Below are 13731 nucleotides of genomic sequence, written 5' to 3' on the forward strand. Positions count from 1 at the left end.
ATGAGGCTCAGAGATTGAATGTTCTTGTTGGCAGACTATTGCTTGATTGCGAGTTGTGAAGGAATGTAGAAGATTGGATGATTAATTGTAGGTTTTATGGAAAAGGTTGCTATAGAATTTTGGAAGGTATATTACATGTTTGAGGATGATCAGAACTTGGTCTTATTTTGAGCCCAGTGAGGGTGTGTATTCTATATCAGGTTGGATTTGCTTGCTCTTGCACAGTTGGTGCCCTATGTATATCGTCGGGCGAAGTGGATGATATTCGCGCCTTGGTTTATGTCGTGTGTCTCTCTCTCATTCTATGATGTGTTCTGAGGTTTACATGATTCTTCGTACCCATATTGTAATTCAGTTTAGGCCTTGTAGCATTATGGGCGAGATAGCCTTTGTGATGTTGATTTGCTTATTGCACCATAGTTGTGCTTGTCTTCTCAGTATTGTTTGTCCCTAATGATTTTCCCCACAGTTATATTTTGTGCACTATGTTGTGCCTGATGTTGATGCACATGTGATCAGTGAGCCCGAGTATTATGGCTCGAAGGGTACCCTATGTGGATTGATATGATGGGATTGGGTTGCACGCCACAACAGTACAGTGATGAAAAAGTGACTCCTTATTTCTATTTGGTGTATTTTGCTTTCACATTGTTTAGGACAGTTCACAGTAAAATGCTAAAATGTCCCTGTCTGCTTAACTTGCTTAGCAGTTTTCTTATTTATTTCTCTTACTGTTACTTGTTTTGTCTGAATTATTACTTGTTAGTGTTTGGAACTGGTTATGTGTGGCTCCATATGTTTAGTGTTGATACTTGTCGGTGTGGCTACTTGTATTAGCTGAGCTAAGGTTTCTAGAACTGAGGTTGCGCTATTGTAATGGGACAAGGAAGGTTTGGAAGAATAACACTATGATTTGTTGAGGATTTGGACAATGACCCTGGTTGGGCAAGTGAGTTTCTTGGCTTACTGATCAGATGGGTTGTTAAGCGGTTATGCGTGTTTCTTTCATCATCGGTAGGGTATGAAGGTTTTGAACGAGGTTCTAATCAGTATAAGGTTTACTACCGGCACTAGATATGTGTTTGGATGGTATTAGTGGTCATCAATTCCTACTGTGAGTGTCTAAGTGATGGGGTATATCATATGATTTCATCTTGTGTTATGATTGTGACTTCATACAGCTTATTCAGACTTATACATTGTGTGGCTGTGGGATTCAGGCCTTGTAATGAATTCTGGATGGTAGAGATTGGGTTTTAAGGTTTAAGGACCATGGTTAAAAACAAGGACCTCTAATGGTGTTGTGTTGGTGGGATTATGTGGAGCAAGGTGACGTGGGTTCACCCCCGGGTTTATGCTTAGTATGATTACACCATGGTTTGATAGCTTTGTAACGACTCCTAGCACGTTCGAGGATGAACGTGAGTTTAAGTGGTGGAGGATGTAATGACCCAAGTGGTCGTTTTGAGTATCTGCACTTTGCTCGGTGTTTTGAGGGATCGAGTATCTTCGCATGAGGTATTATAACTTGCATAAATCGTCGGTATGGGTTTTCGGGTTGTAATGAACTTCAAAATTTATGTTCTAAGTTAGAAGAGTTGACCAAGTTTGGCTTTTTAGCAATTGACCTCGAAATGGAGTTTTGTTAGTTCCGTTAGCTTTGTTGGGTGATTTTGGACTTACGAGCCTGTCCGGATTGTGATTTGGAGGTCCGTAGTTGAATTTGGCGCGAAATGGCAAAAGTTGGATTTTCGGGAAGTTTGACCGAGAGTAGACTTTTTGATATAGGGGTCGGATTTTGATTACGGAAGTTGGAATAGGTCCGTAAGGGCTAATGTGACTTGTCTACGAAATTTGAGGTTAGTCAGAGGTGATTTGATAGGTTTCGGCATCAGTTGTGGAAGTTGAGGTTTCAAAGTTTATTGATTTTGGCTTGAGGTGTGATTCATCATTTCGAGGTTGCCATGTGTAATTTGAAGCTTTGAGTAGGTTCGTCTTGTCATATGTAACTTGTCCGCAAAGTTTGGCAACATTCGGAGTTGATTTGATAGGGTTTGGATGCTCGGATGTGATTCTAGAAGTTCTTGAAGTTTAAGTTTTATTTTCATGTAGTTTGGCGTCCGATTCGTGGTTTTAGAAGTTATTTTGATGATTTGAGTGTGCGAGCGAGTTTGTGTCGTGTTTTTAGACTTGTGTGCATATTTGATTTGGAGTCCTGAGCGCTCGGGTGAATTTCAGATTGGTTTCGGAAAGATTTTTCATAGTTTCAAATTGTTGGTACTGGTATCATCGCATTTGTGATGTATTGGCCGCAAATGTGACAGCCACAATTGCGAAGCAGCCATTGCATTTTCGAAGTCTAGGCTGCTGGGCAGAGTTCACATTTGCGAAGCTCCTTCCTTCACATTTGCGATGATTTTAGTCGCAAATGCGACCTTAGCAAGCATCTGTCATGTTCGCAATTGCGATAGTTATCCCGCATTTGCGAGGGTCACATTTGCGAACCACCCTGTGGCAAATGCAACATCTGCAGTGTAACGACCTGACTGGTCGTTTTGCTTTTTAGAACCCCGTTCCCCTAAATAAAACTTCCCTCGCTTGCTTTAACTAATTTACAACCCGTGGGGATGGTTGGGTCGGGAATTGGAAGAATTTGGGTTGAAATATGCTCATTTGATTCCTTAAAAGGCTAAGTTTGACTTTGGTCAACATTTTTAGCAAACGGACCCGAATTCGTGTTTTGACGGTCCCGGAGGGTCCGTAGGAAAATATGGGACCTGGACGTATGTCCGAAATTGAATTCCGAGGTCCCTAGGCCGAGTAATGAATTTTTATTAGAATTTGTTAAAATGAAATTCTAAAGATTTAAAGAAACTAAATAATGATTGATCACATGGGTCAACCCGGGTTCGTATATTGGTTCTGGAGCCCAGTACAGGTCCAATATAACATTTAAGACTTGCCGGCAAAATTTGGTGTCAATCCGAGTAGTTTAAGGGCGTTTCGGCTTGTTAGAGAAAAAATTAAGAACTTGAAGTTCATAAGTTTGATTCAATTGGTTTTAGGGGGTGATTCTTAGATTTAGCATTGTTTCTTGCGTTCTGAATGTTCGTGTAGGTCCGTTTCATGATTTCAGACTTGTCGGTATGTTCGGGAGGGGCATGGGAGCCCCGAGCGTCAATCGGACGAGGGTCCAGTGAAGTTGGGAATGTTGAGAAGTGCTGAAGCATCTGCTTCTGTCATAACCACACCTGCAGTTGGTCAACTGCAGGTGCAAGACCGCAGAAACGGTCCGCCTATCGTAGATGCGACCAAGGTAGGCTAGGCCCAGAACCGCAGAAGCGGCTTTAAGACCACAGAAGCGGTCAAAGCCCGCTTGGCCGGATCTGCAGATGCGCTCAATTTCTCGCAGAAGCGGGACCGCAGATGCGGAAATCACTGAAGTAGTGAGCTTCATTTAATACGGGCTCTAAATCATTTTTGCCACTTTCACTTCTCCATTGGCGATTTTGGGAGCTTTTGAGAGAAGACTTCCACCTAGCAACTTGAGGTAAGTTTATCCCACGTATTCTTAGGTTAATACTTGTGTCTTAGGTAGATTTAACACTAGGATTTAGGTAAAATCATGGTTAGAACAAAACCTAGGGTTTTTTAAAACTTAGATTTTTCTACGAAATTGGTTATGAAGCGAAGTAGAAATTATATATTATCAATCCTTAGGTTACAAAGAACAACTTTCTTCGAAAAATTTCGGAATCCGGGCATGTGGGACTAGTGCTGTATTCTGGGCCGGGCCCGGGCCTTCGTGGGCCAAACGGGCCGGGCTTCGTGGGCCTGGGCTTCGTGGGCCTGGGCTCTGGCGGTCCCGGGCTTCATGGGATCAACGGGTGGAACCGGCCCGTGACGGGCCTAAGCCCACATGGTCCTGGGCTTAACGGGCCAGGCTCGTGGGCTTCGCGGGCCTAGCGGTTTTTTTTTTAAGGCAATTTCTTGTAGTATCATGGGTATATTAAAAATATATATGTAGTATATATGTAGATCTAATTATTAAAGTGCTTGACGAAAAAGAAAAATAATAAAACAATAGTAAAACACTAAATTGTCATGCATAATATATTTTCTTGTAGTATATATATTTTATCTTATGTATATATATTATAACTTATTACTTATATATTTTCTTGTAGTATATATTGTATCTTATATATATATATATATTCTCTTATATATTTTTATAAGATATATATTGTATCTTATGTATATATATTCTCTTATATATTTTCTTGTAGTATATATATTGTATCTTATGTATATATATTCTCTTATATATTTTCTTGTAGTATATATTGTATCTTATTTATATATTTTCTTGTAGTATATATATTGTATCTTATGTATATATATTCTCTTATATATTTTCTTGTAGTATATATATTGTATCTTATGTATATATATTCTCTTATATATTTTCTTGTAGTATATATATTGTATCTTATGTATATATATTCTCTTATATATTTTCTTGTAGTATATATTGTATCTTATGTATATATATTCTCTTATATATTTTCTTGTAGTATATATATTGTATCTTATGTATATATATTCTCTTATATATTTTCTTGTAGTATATATATTGTTGTAGTATATATATTGTATCTTATGTATATATATTCTCTTATATATTTTCTTGTAGTATATATTGTATGTTATGTATATATTGTAGCTTATAAATAATTCTAAGTAAAGACAAAGAAATATTGCGAAAAGATATTCAAGGGTAGAAGCAATAAATTTTATTACCAAAAATGGCATATCTTTCTTAGTCATCCTTCCCCCAATGGAATGAGCACAACAAGGTACTAATACCACCATTAGAAGGAAAAAAAACTAAGGAAGATGTGCCAAAATACAAGTTACATATTAGTCTATGTATTATCTCTAACAAATCTCATAAATCCTTCAAGGTTCGGAGGAGGTTGCGTTGGTGGTGGTGGAAAAGAAGCTTGTTCATCACCACTTCCGGGCGAAGCCGAATCCTCCGCAAGTTCCGCTATCATTTCTTCATAAGCTTCATCTATCGCCGGTTGTGCTTCTGCAATTCCAAAGTTTCTTCTTTCCGAGCGGATCCAATCTCTAAACAGTACTGATTTTTCCAAGCTATCCCTCATAGACGCTCTATGATCACCTATTTGCAGTCTTGCTTGACTGAAAGCGCTCTCTGATGCAACAGTTGAAGCTTGAATTGATAAAATATCCCGAGCCATCCTTGCAAGAACAGGAAAATGTTTTTCCCTTGCCTTCCACCATTCCAAAAGATCAAAAGAGCCGTCTGGATTCTCCTTTTCAAGTCCCTGAGACAAATAAACTTGAAGCTCATTTAGATGTGAAGTTTCATCATAATTTTCACCTTGAGACCCCCTGAACTCCGTCCAAGATTTAAGAGCTTTTAAGCCCGCAACTCTTTTAGACGATTGTGAGCTAGACGAAGTAGGGGTTGGAATAGTTGGCCTAGCATGCTCTAAGGCAAGTTGATAAGCATTATAAACTATTTGAGCATTAATTTTAATTGAGGCTTTTGCATCTGCAAGTGTAGCAACTTCCTCATTTGAAAGATCTAAAGCCTTATAAATATTTGAATACCAAATATGAGGACCTCCCAATTTCATTGTAGGATTTAACATTGCAGCAACACCATAAATAGGAGGGATAGGAAAAAAATATTTTTTAAACTTTTGTTTCATTTCATTTATAGCAAGTTCATAAATGTCCCCACCCTCACCAAATTCAACAAACAAATCAGATAGTGCTGCAATATAAACTAAACAGTTTGAAATAGTAGGATAATATTGCCCAGAAAATGCATTTGTAGCAATTTGAAAATGTTCTAAAAAATCTAAAAGAATTTTAACATTCGTCCAATCTTGAGTAGTAAGCATTTCATCATCATCCTCACCACCTACCCGAGAATTAAACGTTGCATTAATTGGGTTTCTATATTCATATGCAACTACTAAACTTTCGTACATACAATTCCATCTAGTCGGGCAAGGTTTAGGAACCTTTCTTTCTCTAAGGCCATATTCATCACATTTTTTAAAATACTCTCTAAGTCTACTTCTACGGTTTGAATAAAAAAGCCAATTAAGAGCCATTCTAACCTTTTCAATTTCTATGTTTAATATTCGCATACCATCACCGACAATTAAATGATAAATATGACAAATACATCTAACATGGAAAATATTAGTAAATGCAGGATTTAGTGTTGTTGTAAGCATGCCTATAGCACTAGTGTTACTAGAAGCATTATCCATTGAAATTGCCATTATTTTATCGCTAAAGCAAAAATATCTACAAATATCTGCAACAGTGTTAGCTATAAACTTACCTGTGTGACGCGAATTAATTATTCTATATGCAATTATGCGTTTTTGCATTATCCATTCCTCATCTATCCAATGACTTGTAACAGTTAGATAATCACAATCATTACCACTTCTACCAATATCAGTAGTAATAGAAATCCGATTAGGTATATGAGTAAATAAATACCGCAAATATTGTTCATATTCATGTTTGAATTTATAAATATCACTCTTAACTGTTGCGCGAGGCCAACCTTTATAAGTAGGATTAAAAACTCTTCTAATATAATGAACCCAATTAGGATTAGATGCAAAAGTATAAGGTAAGCACATAACAGTAATCATCTTTGCTAATTCTTCACGATCTCTATTTGGATCGTAATATAAAATACCTCCGGTGACAGTGTTAATTCCTGGTTGAACTAGATTTGAACCTGTACTAGGGTTAACCGCAGAATCTACACTTGTCCCCTCTAGTTGCGCTTTCATTTGAAAAAATCTAGCCTTATCTCTAGGGTGTGTTTTTATGTGCCTAGTCAAACTACCCGTGCCGCTACGGTCTCCAGTATATTTATGCGCCATTAATTTCCCACAAGTTTTACACTTAGCCTTATTTTGTTCTCTTACTTGAGTAAAAAAATTCCAAACTAATGATGTTTCTAGGCGTTTAGCAGGTTCTCTATTAAAAGTAGGAGTTTCTACAGGTGGGTCGACCGGTGCATCAGTTGGGTTATTAAGAGGACTAGTAGGTGTATCATCTAAATCCGGTGCTTGGGTTTCATCATCATCCTCATTTTCCTCATTATTTTCTAAGATGGTTTCATTAGGATAAAGAGCATTCATAATTTCATCATCTAATCTTTCACCTGGTGCAACATTATGGTAAAATTCACTATCGGTAAATTGAAAACAAAGGTGATCACTATCAAGAATTACGGAAGGAGGAGAACGTCTAGGTTGGCGACTACTTTCAACTTGCTTATCTTTTCTATGTCGGGGAGCCGGGGGAAGGGTAGTTGGTTGGCCACTACTTTCACCGGTTTTATCTTTTCCTTTACCAAATATTTTTTTCAAAGTAAATGCCATATTAATTATAATTATGCAAACTAAACCACACAAAAATATATTCTAAAAACGTAAGAGTTGAAACGAGTTTACCGGATTGCCGAACAACTTCTTGAAAATTGAAAATCGTTGAACACTTGAAAACTTCAATTCAACAACTTCACAATTTTTCACGAAATTTCAACAATAAATTAAGTAATTGTAGTAGAGAGATTGAGAGAGATTGAGAGATATTGAGAGATATTGATGAATTGGTGAATAAAAATGAAAGAATGAGGGGGTATTTATAGTTGAGAAATGGGGAAAACTGTAATTATATAAAGTTTGGGGTTAAAATAAAGTTTGGGGGCCAAATGACCATTTTTTAAACTTAAAAACGGTCATATTTTCAGCCCAAACGGCTAAATTTTAAATATGGCCGTTGGAGAATTTTAATTTTTTTTTAAAAAAAAAAAATATCCGTTGGGCCCGTTAGGCCCGCCAGGCCCGCCAGGACCGGCCCAGGCCTGTCTGACGGTCCCGGGCTCGTGGGCTAATACTACAAGACCAGCCCGTCACGGGCTTCTCAGGACCACCAGGACCGACCCACCAGGACCGGCCCACCAGGCCCGTTAGGACCGCGGGCCCAGTCCAGTCCGGTTCAGGCCCGGCCTACCAAGCAGCCTTACGTGGGACCGGGGTCGAATTTTAGGAAACTTGTGTTTAAGGTTGGAAAATTGCTTTAATAGTTATTTTCCATTAAATGTAGGGGCTACGTACGCAATAGGTGACGAGAGTCCGTGCGTAGCTACTATTATGCTAAGTCCGGGTAGTTTAGGGCCCAGAAGCATGCTTTATGTAGTATTCTTGCAACGCTATGTTTAATTTGGATTGCTTAAATCATGGTGATTATGATAAATGAGACTAGTTAAGAGGAACATGAACTTTCTTGGCCTTATTAAAAAGAAGTTGATAACTCAGTGAGTAATTTCTCCCCAGTTATGTGTTCTTGTCTGCATGTTGCTGTGTTTAATTACATTGACAGCGTCGCATGGTTGATTCGCGAGCGGGGTAATAGATGCATCTATGGTTCGTGTCGTTCGACCCTCGACAATGCACAATTTACTTTTATGTTGGATCGGGCCATATGACCTCGGCAGTACTTGCTCATGCTTTACTCAGTGTAATTCTATGACTTGAGTTTATTATTTGTCCTGGAATGGGAGTTGCCAGCTGTGACATTATCTAGGAGAGGGCTTGTTAGTTCTTGCTATACACTGCTAATTACTTGTTTTATCCATGCTCCGTATAATTCATCTCTCATATTATTTGACCCTAGTAAGTGTCAAGTTGACTTCTCGTCTCTACTTCTTCGAGATTAGACAGGATACTTACTGGGTACATATTTTTTATGTACTCATACTACACTTCTGTATTTAATTATACAGGATCTAAGGCAGGTTCATCTGGCTATCAGACCGATGTGCGTCCCTAATCATAGTCCGAGACTTCCACGGTGAGATGTTTCCCTTCCTGTGTCGATCAGCAGCTGGATGGAGTCTTCCTTACTTTTGACTGTCGATTCTGTTTCAGATAGTAGGATAGATGTATTATTTTGTATATTCTACTAGTTGCCCACAACTTGTGATACCAGGTCTTAGCACACACATTAGTAGACTTTTCTTTTGGATTGTATAATTATTATTGAATGTTGCATATTATCACCAGCTTTTAATTGCAGATTAAGAAAAATGTTGTAACTGTTTTGGGTAGGTAAACAAAAATAATAAAAAAAAAATAATAATTCACTAATACTTCCGCATTTGTTTGCCTGACAACGGTGTTGGGCGCCATCATGACCTATTTTGGAAAATGGGTCGTGACATGTAGCCTATTAAGTTCTGAGAATTCTGGGTTTTTGTTTGATTATTCATATTTTTGAACCCTAGCGTCGAGGTGAGGAGATTTTCATTCCAAATCATTGGGTAAGTATCTTTAATTAATTTCCAACTATATTTCATGATTTTATATAAGATTTAACATCTAATTCATGGGAAAATTATGGAAAAATTTGTAGATTTTGTCAAAGTTTTGGAAAATAAAAATTTGAGATTTAAGAGTCGAATAAGACTCGGATTTGAAAACAAAACACATATTTGGACTCATGGGGCTATGCATAATTAAGACCTACCTTTGGACCCGTGTTTTGACCGGACTGGCCCGAGTTTTGACTTTTGTTGACTTTTTAGAAATTGAATAAAAATCATAGCTTTATTAATTGGAATTGTTTTCTCTTGCATTGTGTGGTGTATTCAAGTCGTCATTGGCTAGATTGAGTTGAGCGAGAATATGTAGAGGAAAAGGCTAAATTGAGTGTTGGAATAACCGAATTGAGGTAAATGTTTTGCCTAGCTTTATTGAGGGAATTTTTCCTCCTATTTGTCATTGTTTGCTACATGTGGGGGTGATACATATATGAGATGACGAGCGTATATGTCATGACCCAAAAATTGCTCCGAAAGAGTCATGATGGCACCTAGTCTCTAAACTAGGTAAGCCTAATATTAACTGAGATAACATTTATATTTGCAAACTTTAATTTAAATAACTTTTAACAAATTACAATTCCCAAAACCGGTGGTACAAGTCACAAGCCTTTCTAAGAGTAGTTATAAAAAATAAATGCATCACTGCTCCGAAATAAAATGAACAAATGAAAATAAGTACAAATGAAGGTGACTCTGAGGCTTGCAAATGCAGTAGCAGGTTTACCTTGAGTCTCCACCGCAACGACCCGCAGCTACTACCAATCAAATACCTGGATCTGTATACAAAAATGTACAGAAGTGTAGTATGAGCATACCACGGCGGTGCCCAGTAAGAATCAAGACTAACCTCGGTGGGGTAGTGATGAGGAACAGTTCAGACACCTACTGGTCAAATAAATTGAACAACATTTGATAATAAACTATCAACCTAGAAATGACATAGTTGTCACACCTTCGTTTTCACCTACACCCCGGAAGGGGGTATAAAGGAGTTTTTTTTTAACTTAAAGTGACAATCGAAACAGGATTATTTATTAAAAATTCAGAGTCGCCACTTGGGATAATTTATGGTGTCCCAAGTCACCGGTTCAAATCCCGAATCGAGGAAAAGATTGACTCTGTATTACAGTCCGCGAACCAGAAATTCGAGTAAGGAATTCTGTTAACCCGGGAGAAGGTATTAGGCATTCCCGAGTTTCGTGGTTTTAGCACGGTCGCTCAACTGTTATATTCGGCTTAATTATCTGATTTTTGTACATGTTCAAACCTATGTGCATTTTCAACCTTAACCGCTTTTATTCATATTTAGGAAGATGGCAACATTATTAAAATACGCCTTGAACCACATCACATAAATGCACCCGTGGTCTTTGACATATTTTAACATTGTTGAAATTTGGATTTGGGTTAACATAAATGCACACTCAAACCCTTTTATCTAATTTGATGTAGTTCAGTTCATGATTAGCAACCTAATTTCCATACCGTGACAAAATCATGTTCAACTATAATCAATTCGAGCAAGCATATGAATAGATAACTAAATGAGCAAATTCAAAACTTTGAAAAATAACTACACAAACAACGGGATCATATCACCAAATTAATCAATGACACTCCAAAACTCACTAGCTTCCAGCCTTGAATATCCAACGATAATACAAAATTCGCCTAGTTACTGGCATAAGCACAATTTTTTTTTAAAAAAAACAGGTGACAGGTGACTCCTTTGAATTAAGTAGTAAGTCTTTATTATTTCAAGCCTTTTACTTTCAGAGAGTTCAAATACATATTATGAAGACAACGTATCCTTTGAAATTTCAAAATGCAACAATCAGCCATGACTCTCATTTTCAACAAACACACGGCCTAACCAGTCGTTATAATATCATACACCTGATGCAAGGTCTAAAAATGACATAGACAACAATGAAAGAAGTAGATGTAACAGTTATAGTCGAATAACTTACAAAAGATTGGCTCAGTTGGAAACGAACAGATCCGGAAACGAACAAAGAACAACGAGCGGAACCTCGATTGGAATCGACAGATGGCGAACTAACCGGCTTCCGGCGAGGCACGTCGGAGATAGAGGTGAGACAGAAAAGACGAAGGAGCGAGAGGTATTTGGAGGGGTGAAGTTGTATCCCTATTTTCATCTTCGTCTTATCCATTTTCCGCTAGGTCCTGTCCGTGGTCGCTGCTCAAGGAAGATGAAGATGCTTGGTTTTTTTTTTCCAGGGAGATGGTTGAAGGTGATGAAGCACGGCTGAAGGTGATGAAGCTTGGCTGCTTCTGTCTAGGTCCAAGCGTTATAGTTCTCTATAGGTTGAAGAAGAAGAACAACCAAATGGTCTCATTTTTCGGTCCTTGTTGCTAAAGAAAATGAACAAATGAGGGGGTCAAAGAAGACGATCCGAAGGGGGGAGTGGTCCTGTTGTTTAGCTGCTTGATTTTTTAGTGTCTTAGGCTTCAAGTTTGGGTCGAAAATGGGGTCGCCTGGTGTTTCTAATGTTGAAGAAGTTGATGCAATGCTGGGGATCGTTTGGAGAAAATGGAGACGGGGGGCGGGGGGCGGGGGGGTCGTTCCCTTTTTTGGCGTAGCCTTTTTCCAGTCCTTTTTAGCGTTCTTCTTTCCACCTTTTGATTTTTTTTCTAAGCATTAATTTATAGGTAGAGTCTAGGTTTAGGTGTATTTTTGTGTATTTTGCCCATTAGTCCCTAGGTCTTATGTGTTAAGTCCTTAGGGTCTTCTTTAATTATTTTTGTTCCAAAGAAGAGTCTAGAAGTGTCCCTAGGCTTAATGGACTAATCTGAATTGGGCCAAGAATTGGGTTCTAAAACTCTTAAAATTATGATCCAACACCTTAATTGACTCATTTTAAAGTAAGATAAAAATACTACCCCATGCAAAAGCTAACATGAAACTATTATATATTTTTTTATTTTTAAAATTACATAAAGATGAAAATATGGTTCTATTTTTGGATTTTTTTTGAAAGATACATACTAAAATATTTTTTGTAATTTTCATTTTTCTTGTAATAAAATAAAGTAAAAGAGTAAAAATGAGTTAAAATAGCTATATTAGGCCTAAATTAAATATTTTACGCTAAAATATAAAAAATATTAGGGAAGGTCAAAAATCGCATGTCTACAATAGTAATATCAACAACAGGGAAAGAATAAACTACAATCAGTAGAAACAATAAAGAGAAACACGGGTGGAAACGAAGATAACCAAATAAATTAACACCAATATGGCTGGAACACAGACAAGTAAAAATGTACTCAAACAAGAAAGGCGATGTTATCTCAATAAGTCATATCGTTTTTGATGCACAATTTCCAACCATCTCAAACTAGATGTCTCATATCATAACCTCAATTACCAGACTTTTAGCACACCCGGCACCTTGTGCCCACATATTTCTATCTCACTTTACACAACAATATTCTCATGTTACTCAATTCATAGGGTCCATAACCAATGCAATTAAGATGTTCAAGAAGTCTGATTTACATAACATAAGTGGAGCACAACTTCTAAAACAAATAGGAACTCAACAAGAAAAGATGAAGTTATTTTTAGAAATCATTCAAATAAAGAAAGTACAAATTTCAGTTAAAGTACAACATCAAATGAAATATTACCTTTAACAAGGAATTTAATAAATTAACTTAGTAGAAATTCTATTTTTAAATAAAATACAACCTCAGACGGTTTAAGAAAATTTTATTGAGTAACTAAATGAATTGAAGATGAAACAATTATTGAAATTTGAAGTATTGAAAAATATGTATATAAGTACAGCGAAGAATTGAAAACTGTATGGGGTTCCATCACAATGGTCACGACAGTAAAGAAATCTGAACAATTAAAATACTTGAATTGATAACTACAAAGAAACACAACAAATAGAAAGTGCACGACATCACCCTTGATTTTTTATCACTCTTCCTCACAATATGCATAAATAGAAATGTGCACGACATCACCCTTCGTGCTTTTACTCTCAATAATGTGGCACAACATCACCCTTCATGCTTCTACTCTCAATAATGTGGCACGGCATCACCCTTCATGCTTTTACACTCTTCCTCACAATATGCATAAATAGAAATGTGCACGACATCACCCTTCGTGCTTTAACTCTCTCTCACAATATGATGCACGACATCACCCTTCGTCCTTTATACTCTTCCTCACCCAAACAGTAGAAAAAATAACATCATGGCAAGGAAGTCAACAATATGAAAAATAACATCGC

Source organism: Nicotiana sylvestris, chromosome 10, assembly GCF_000393655.2.
Source record: "Nicotiana sylvestris chromosome 10, ASM39365v2, whole genome shotgun sequence".
Lineage (NCBI taxonomy): Eukaryota > Viridiplantae > Streptophyta > Magnoliopsida > Solanales > Solanaceae > Nicotiana > Nicotiana sylvestris.